Source organism: Bubalus kerabau, chromosome 15, assembly GCF_029407905.1.
Source record: "Bubalus kerabau isolate K-KA32 ecotype Philippines breed swamp buffalo chromosome 15, PCC_UOA_SB_1v2, whole genome shotgun sequence".
Taxonomy (NCBI): domain Eukaryota; kingdom Metazoa; phylum Chordata; class Mammalia; order Artiodactyla; family Bovidae; genus Bubalus; species Bubalus kerabau.
The window spans coordinates 75,724,542-75,732,417 of NC_073638.1; positions in this window are offsets into that span (position 1 = coordinate 75,724,542).

Genomic DNA, 7,876 nt, shown 5'->3' on the forward strand with positions numbered 1-7,876 from the left:
ACTGACTACATCAGGTGCTCAGAGCTGGGGCGCCCAGCAGACTGGCATCACCCTCCTGGGAGTTAGGACTGGGTGGGAAATGCTATGCCCTTTATACGGAAGTAAACAGGAAGTGCCTGTCTCACAGGAAGCGCTCAGTGACGGTTAGCTGTCTAATTAGCAAGGTAACAACTCTGATCCTGAGGCGGTGCCCACAGAGTCACCATCCCTGCTGCCAGCCAAGTGCCTGGCCAGTGACAGCCAATAATGAGTGAATGAATGTATGAATTCGACTACAGATCAGGATTATTCCTAGGTGTGTTGTGTGAAGCACAGACCCAAAATCTACCCGACTGGAGTCTCAGGGCTTGGTAGTGGCCTCTGTGACCACTTAAAATCTCAGCTCACTGCCTTAAACAGAACTGGCTCAAGCAGGAATGATGAGTTCATTGGTCATTCCTCCTGCCTTCCCAGCAGCATGCCCAAGGGCAGGCACCAGCCTCACTGGTATGCAGTGTCTCCCCTGGTTGCCCCCACTGGCTTGGGGACACTTCTAGTGCCCCCCTTATGACTCCTGCATAAACCCAAGAGCCTGCCTTATATCAGTAGAAGGAGGTTATAGGAATGGCTCCAAGACCTCCAGTACAGAAGGAGCTGCCTCAGTAGAGGCGAGCATCCTGTCACTAGCGGCATACAAGCAGAAGCCAGGGAAGAGTTGATGAGGGTGCTAAAGGAGGGGTTCATGCCTTAGTGGTGTTTGATGTGGATAAACCTTGAGCCCTGGGTGACTCGAGTCTGTGTTCTTGTTTCCTAAACCCATCAGATGGGAGGGGTGAGCACAAGCTCTTTCATCCTTTGTGAAGGAGGCATTGTTGACTGGGCCCTTCTGGTATGCCAGGCAAGGTGCTGGTTGAGAAGGTCCCAGTCCCTGTCCTTGAAGAGCTCACAGATCCTGGGAGACAGATACACTCACATATAGTCAACAGCAACAGTAGAAGCAGCTGACAGTAACAGTCAAAGTGCTTGGGGGTGGGGGTGGGGGGCAGAGGAGAAGGAAAAGGCATTCTGCATTATCCTTGGTGTCCACTTTCCCTAAAGTGCCCATTAGAAGTTCTGTTCTTTTCCTTCCTATACAGTTTTCTAAAGTGATGTGCTCCTATTGCAGAAACATTCTTTAGACTGCCATTCTACCCTTAACATGTCTGAGTTACCTCATCTTTACAATGAACATAAATGTAAAGAGTATAAAAACTGACACATTGATTTTATTTATTTGATTTGGCCATGCCACACAGCTTCGGGCATCTTAGATCCCGGACGGTACAATCGGCACCCCCGCAGCAGAAGTGTAGAGTCCTAAGCACTGGACTGCCAGCGAATTCCCCAAAACCAGCACTTTAAAGTGCTGCCCAAATCTAGGCAAGAATACATGCTTGACACGTGGTAGCCGTGGGATGTCATGATGATTTACGGTGTGGGACAGGGAACGTTAACTGACAGGGAGAGAGAAAGGGGTTAGGACCCGGGTTCTGCTTCTAATCAGCCATGGGGCCCTCTGCTGCTCCTGAAAAATGGAAATAGAAAAGTACCTGCCTCTTGTGCTTGTGAGAGTCACGTGAGGTGATGAGATGCAAACGGTTTGCAAACGGGAAACGCGGATTCCTATTACTACCGTTCCTACTGTGATTCTCATTATTGTGAAATGAATCCCTCAAAGCCCCAGGGGGGTGGGGGTGGGGTGCGGTGGAGCGGCCGGGGTCACTTCCCTCCCGCCTCCCAGCCTGGAAACAGCTGGGGCTCCATCTGCCCCTGGCCCAGCCGGCAGCGGGGCGGTAGCACCTCCTTTGTGCCCGTGTGTCTGTTGTGTGGCATGTGCAGGTGGGTGTTGGAAAGTGGCGTGGGCACAGGGAATGCCAGTGTCTGTGGTTAGAAATCACTTGTGGATTGTGAATCCCTGGGGAAGGATGCAGATGCAATTAGATTTCAAAAATTCCAGCAGTGGAAGCAGGGTTGGCACCCAAGAGATGAGGAGAGAGGCTGGGGGGAGTGCCGGTTGGTCTAGTCTTTGGTGTTAGGGACTGGGGGTAGGTCTCATCAGGGTCCCCTCTCCGGGGATGCGAGGTGGGTGGGGGGCGGGACGTGTAGAGGAAGATGTCAGAGGCCTGTGGTGCTTGAGCCCAGGGGTTTTGGAACAGACTGTTGTTCAGTCGCTCAGTCGTGTCCGACTCTTTGTGACCCCATGGACTGCAGCACGCCAGGCCTCCCTGTCCATCACCAACTTCCAGACTTTACTGAAACTCATGTCCATCAAGTTGGTGATGCCATCCAACCATCTCATCCTCTGTCATCCCCTTCTCCTGCCTTCAATCTTTCCCAGAATCAGGGTCTTTTCCAATGAGTCAGTCCTTCGCATCAGGTGGCCAAACTATTGGAGCTTCAGCTTCAGCATCAGTCCTTCCAATGAATATTCAGGGTTGATTTCTTTTAGATTGACTACTTTCATCTCCTTGCAAGAACTGACTGATCTGGGTTCAAATCCTTGGTTTGGGCCAGTGATTTCCTTTCTCTAAACCTCAGTTTCCTGGTCTGTAAAATGGGAGTAATAGTGGAGCCTATCTCCTAGAGGTTATTGGAAATTTAAGAGAGAGGATGGTTGGTAAGCCCTTAGAAAGAGAAGGCACGTAGCAAACTACCGTGGCTGATATTATTAGTAGGAAGCCCATAAGAGGAGGGGAGGAGAGGGCCTCCAAGGGGCTGGTGCTTTGGAAACTGGAAAATTAGCTCTGGGGTGAACTCTGTCAAGCCAGGGGGTGGTGGAAACTGCCGCAACGAGCACCGCTTTGGCCCAGGCGAAAGTCTGCTGTCCCAGGACACAGGGCTTTCATAAAGCAGGCCAGATGGGCTCTCATAACTCCTGCCACTTTCCCTTCCTGGTTTGCCTCACTTCCTCCAGAGCTGCTTCCTTCCCTGTGAGCCTGTCTGGTAAGAAGATCTCTGAGTCTTTCCTCTCCAGTCCCAGCAGGCCCAGGCTAAGCGCAGCCTTAGGGACTGGGAGGAGCTGCTGGGAACTCAGGGACCCTGGGACCGGCCTCCCCCACACTGCCTGGCCCCTGCCTCCAGCTCAGGGAGAGCTGCCCAGGCTCCTTCCCTTCACGGCCGCCCTCCCTCCTATGAATCATCTCCACCGCTGCTGTTGCTGCTCCAGGACCACAGAAAGTCAAGCAGCACCTCACCTGGGGGAGAGGCTGCCAGTTACGATGGGGGTGGAAGCAGGCAGGCTCAGCTCTTCTAAAGGAAGGAGGTAACAGCTCAGCCTTGGGACCGGCCGACCTCAGCCAGCCCTTTCTTACATCCATGGAGTGAGCTCAAGGGGGCAGGTGAGGGCAGAACTTGGGAGTTAGACCACCCTGCGTTTAGGGTCAAGGCTCCAGTCTTCTGGGGCCTTAGTCTTAGGTCTTAATTAGGTCTGTGGCCATAGTCGAGTGACTCGGCCTCCCTGAGTCTCGGTTTCTCCACCTGTCAAATGGAAAGAGAAAAATCATGACGAGGCATGGGTATTAAGTGAGGATTACGTGAAGCACAACCTCCAAGTCCTAAGCTCAGAGCCTGGCTCACGTAAGTGCTCAGTTAATGCTCATTGACTCAGTGAATGAATGAACGTGTGAAAATGGCAATGAGTCGGGTGGAGGGAGGTGCATATGACTGTCTTTGGGAAAGCCAACCTCTGCCATCTGTGGGGCATGGGGAGGGTGAGTGGGTGCTGTCTGGGGCCCATGACACCTGTTTTTCTGTGCTGGTATGAAGAAGGCAGCTTCCAAAGCTCAGACAGAATGGAGTAAGGATTACTCCTTGTGGGTACAGCTGACATTTCTGCAAATCAAATAAGAGCCTCAGGATGGGTGCAGACTCTCTGAAAGCTTTGAACCCTGCCTGACCAAAAAAAGAATTGCTATGGGGTCAGGGACAGCAGATAGTGGATCTTCAGCTTGGGAGACCCCAAGCATTTCTTCACAGTGATAGCATACAGCAGCCACTCTGGGCTGTGAGGTCAGGACCTTGGTCCCTGGGTAGCCAACGAGGGCCATGAGCAGCACCTCACCTGCCTCCTGCCCAGGAGGTTGTGAGACCACTTGGGTACCACACCCCAGAGGGCTCTATCTAAGTAGATAGCTTTCAGACCCCTATTAGGTGATTTACAGATATTCATCATAACAAAGGATCGCTGGTGGCTCAGATGGCAAAGAATCTGCCTGCAATGTGGGAGACTCCGGTTTGATCCCTGGGTTGGGAAGATTCTCTGGAGAGAAGGGAATGGCAACCCACTCCAGTATTCTTACCTGGAGAATCCCACGGACAGAGGAGCCTGGCAGGCTACAGCCCATGGGATTGCAAAGAGTTGGACACGACTGAGCAACTAACACACACACACACACCTTAACAAATGTTATGAGGTTGGTACCCAGTATTAGCCCCATTCTATAGATGTGGAAACTGAGGCCCATTGAGTTACATAACTTGCCCAAGGCCACACCCCAGGAAGCAATGAGGTCAGGATTGGAACCCCAGGCCCAGTGCTGCAGATTGCTCTGGCTGTGAGGCTGACCAGGGCACAGATGGTTGAATCTCCTGCAAGGCTGAGCAGACCCTTGGCCCCGCCCTATCCCCAGTGTGGGGCTTCCCAGGTGGCCCTAGTAAAGAAGCGACCTGCCAATGAAGGTAGGTGTAAGAGACAAGGGTTTGATCCCTGGGTGGGGAGAATCCCTGGAGAAGGAAATGGCAACCCACTCCAGTGTTCTTGCTTGGAGAATCCCATGGACAGAGGGGTCTGGTGGGCTACACCCATGGGGTTGCAAAGAGTCGGACACAACTGAAGCGACTTAGCACGGGTACACACATCTCCAGTGTAGTCACCAAAGTCTGGAGTAAGGGCATACGTTTACATTTATAACAGTAATTCATAAATGGCTTTTGAGCAGTGGTTCTCAAAGCATCGTTACAGGAAACAGGTTAGAAATGCAAAGTCTTGGTCTCACCTCAGATTACACGGAATGGAAACTCTGAAGAGACAGAGTTGCTGGGCCAGCAATCTGCATTTCAACCAGTCCTCCCTGCAAATTCTGATGAAGCTAAAGTTTAAGAACATGGCTTCAGAGTTTACAAAGCAGAGTAAGTTCCTAGACGCTCTTATTTAAGTGGACACTTGGCAATTATTCGGCCCATTCTACAGGTAAGAGTAATGAGTCCCCCTTTGCCAGATTATCACCCACCAGGCAAGTGGAAAAGACGGGCCTGAGACCCATAGTCTTCGGTCCTGTGGGTTTTTTTTTTTTTTTTTTCTTTCCGTTCTTGGGTATAGACTGCTGACCAAGGCGAGGAGGCAGAGGGGCTCAGAGCCAGGGAATGGAGGTGGGAGCGGGGAGCCAGCTGCCCTCTTTCCCACGGGAGGGGCGGGCCGTGTTTATTATTCTTTCGGAGGTGCCGCAGCCCAAATTCACATAAATACAGCCCAGCCTGGCGTGTTGCGGGATCGGTTTATTAATACTCGGCTGGGCGCTGCCGAGGCGGGTCGCAATAACAAAGGCGGCTTCGCCGCCGCGCACCGCGCCGGAGGCACCATTATGTAATTGCTCAGAGGAGGAGAGCAGGGCTGGGCGTGCCCGAGGCTCTGGGTACCCGCGGCCGCCGCTGCCGGTACTTGGGGGGCGGGGGACTCAGTCGGCTGGGAGGCTGGGCTCAAGGGCGCGGGGACCCCAGGAGGGCGGCGAGCGGGTGGAGGGAGCACCTACCGAGGAGTCCTCACCTCACGCGCTCCTCCTCCCACGCCCAAGCCACGAGGCGGGTTAACCCCTGCGTGGCTGGGTGCAGCCTGCCGGTCCTGGGGTGGGGGCCCCCAGAGGCAGATCCCCAGTCTCCCTACACGCCACCCCCGCCCTCCCCCAGCAGGCTGAACCAGGGTTTCCCGTCCCCCCACTCACCGCCGCTGCCGCTGTCTTTGTCCAATCCTCACTGGAGTCGAGGTAGAGAGAGAAAAGACGACACGCTGGGCAACCTACGGGTGCAAGACCCGTGCCTTACCTATCAACCGTCTGTGACATGGCCCATTTTACAGATGGGAACCTGAGTCCCAGAGAGGGCCGGCTTCGTGCCCCAGAAATTCCAGCCCGCCAATCTGTCAACTCCCAAACCCATGGTTTTCCCCTGGTACCCTGCAAAAGGTCTTTATAACCACAGTGGATCAGTTGTTGCCTCTGTTTCCTGTGGATCTCCCCGTTAGGGTCTGGGGAAGGGGTTCCCCTTGGGAAGCGCTGGTGTTCACTGAGCAGAGGGTGCCAAGGCCATGCTGTTGCCTGTTTGGGTGAGTGGGGATCAGCACATCGGCCCAGCCCCCACACTCCCCACCAGCCCAGACCCTGAGAAGCCACACTGCCAGACCCCCCAAACACTCCAGTGCTTCAGCCCTCCTGGCCTTTGCCCAGGCTGGGCCTTCTGCCAGGAGTACCCTCCTTCCACCCACCTGGCTGTCTCTTCCCAGCACCTCCCCCCCTGCTCCCTCCATCACACATGTACCAGGAAGCCTTCAAGGCTGCCTCTTCCAGCCCTGGCAGCACCTGGTAACTGCACCTGCCTGCCAGGCTCCTCTGTCCATGGGATTCTCCAGGTAAGAATACTGGACTGGTTGCCAAGCCCTCCTCCAGGGGATCTTCCTGACCCAGGGATTGAATAGCGTCTCCTGCGTTGTCAGGCAGGTTCTTTACCACTCGAGCCACCTGGGAAGCCTGCGTAGATACGTAAACTCCCCCAAATCACCAGCTGGTAAGGGACACAGCCTGGCTTCGAACCCTAGTCTCAATGACTCCTATGTTTCTAATCTCCCTTTTACAGGATTATTTTGGCAATTAGATGAGAAATACTGAAGGCCCAGCATACAGCAGGTGCTCAATAATGTGTGTGCCCCTCCACTCTAGCTCCCAAGATTTGCCCACTGCCCCTCCCCCCAGGGGCGTTCTGGGAGCCCCTCTGTTGGGGTGTGGCTGAAGGAAGGGGTTGCAGGAAGACTTTGGCAGAAGGAAGTGTTCTGGTTTCTGAGTAAGAATAAATTATTGTTTTATATCCTTATATTAAGAGGAGGGCACAGTGTGCGTTTGCCAATCTAAGCGTGTTGAGCTGCCACGCCTTGTGTTTTGCCAATTGCTAAAATATATTTTCAGCCCAAGGCAGTAAACAGTGGCCCACTCTGCCTGGCTGCTGCTGCACTCCAGAGATGGGGAAGGACACTGGCCCCAGGCAGGGCTGTGGGGAGAGGAGGCACCAGTGGGGTCCTGGGGCGGGGAGAGAGTTCCTGGGGGTCCCCTCCAGGTCATTAGGACTTGAAGGGCAGGACTTTTCATTTCTCTGAGCCTCAGTCTACACAGCTGAAAATGGGCCTGTTGCTAGGGCCCCGTCCCTGCCACAAGGTGAGAAAAGGGGCTGTGAAAGTGCTTTGTGCTCATGAGCCGCCATATTGTGGGTGGTGGTGGTAATTACTCAGAGCAGTGAGAGTGCCCATCTCTGTGTTGCCTCACCGCAGCTACCGGCGCCTACCCTGTCTCCCCAGCTGTAACCCGAGTCACTGTCCTCTCTCTCCTCAGTTGCTGTCTGTCCTCCTCCAGTGCGCGGCTTTGCCTTCTCCAACTTACCATCCACTCAGCAGTCCAAGAGAGCTTTGAAAAAGTTGATTGGAGAAGATGAAACATGGCTTCCTCTGCTGCTTCGGGTAAAATCCAGACTCATCGCTGTAGCATCTTGGCCTTCTGTCCTCTGCCCGCCTCCTCTCATTCCCTTGCACCAGCCACACGGTGTTCACCTTCCCGGTTCTGTCTTTCTTTTTGGCGGCGCAGTGCAGCTTGCGAGATCTTAG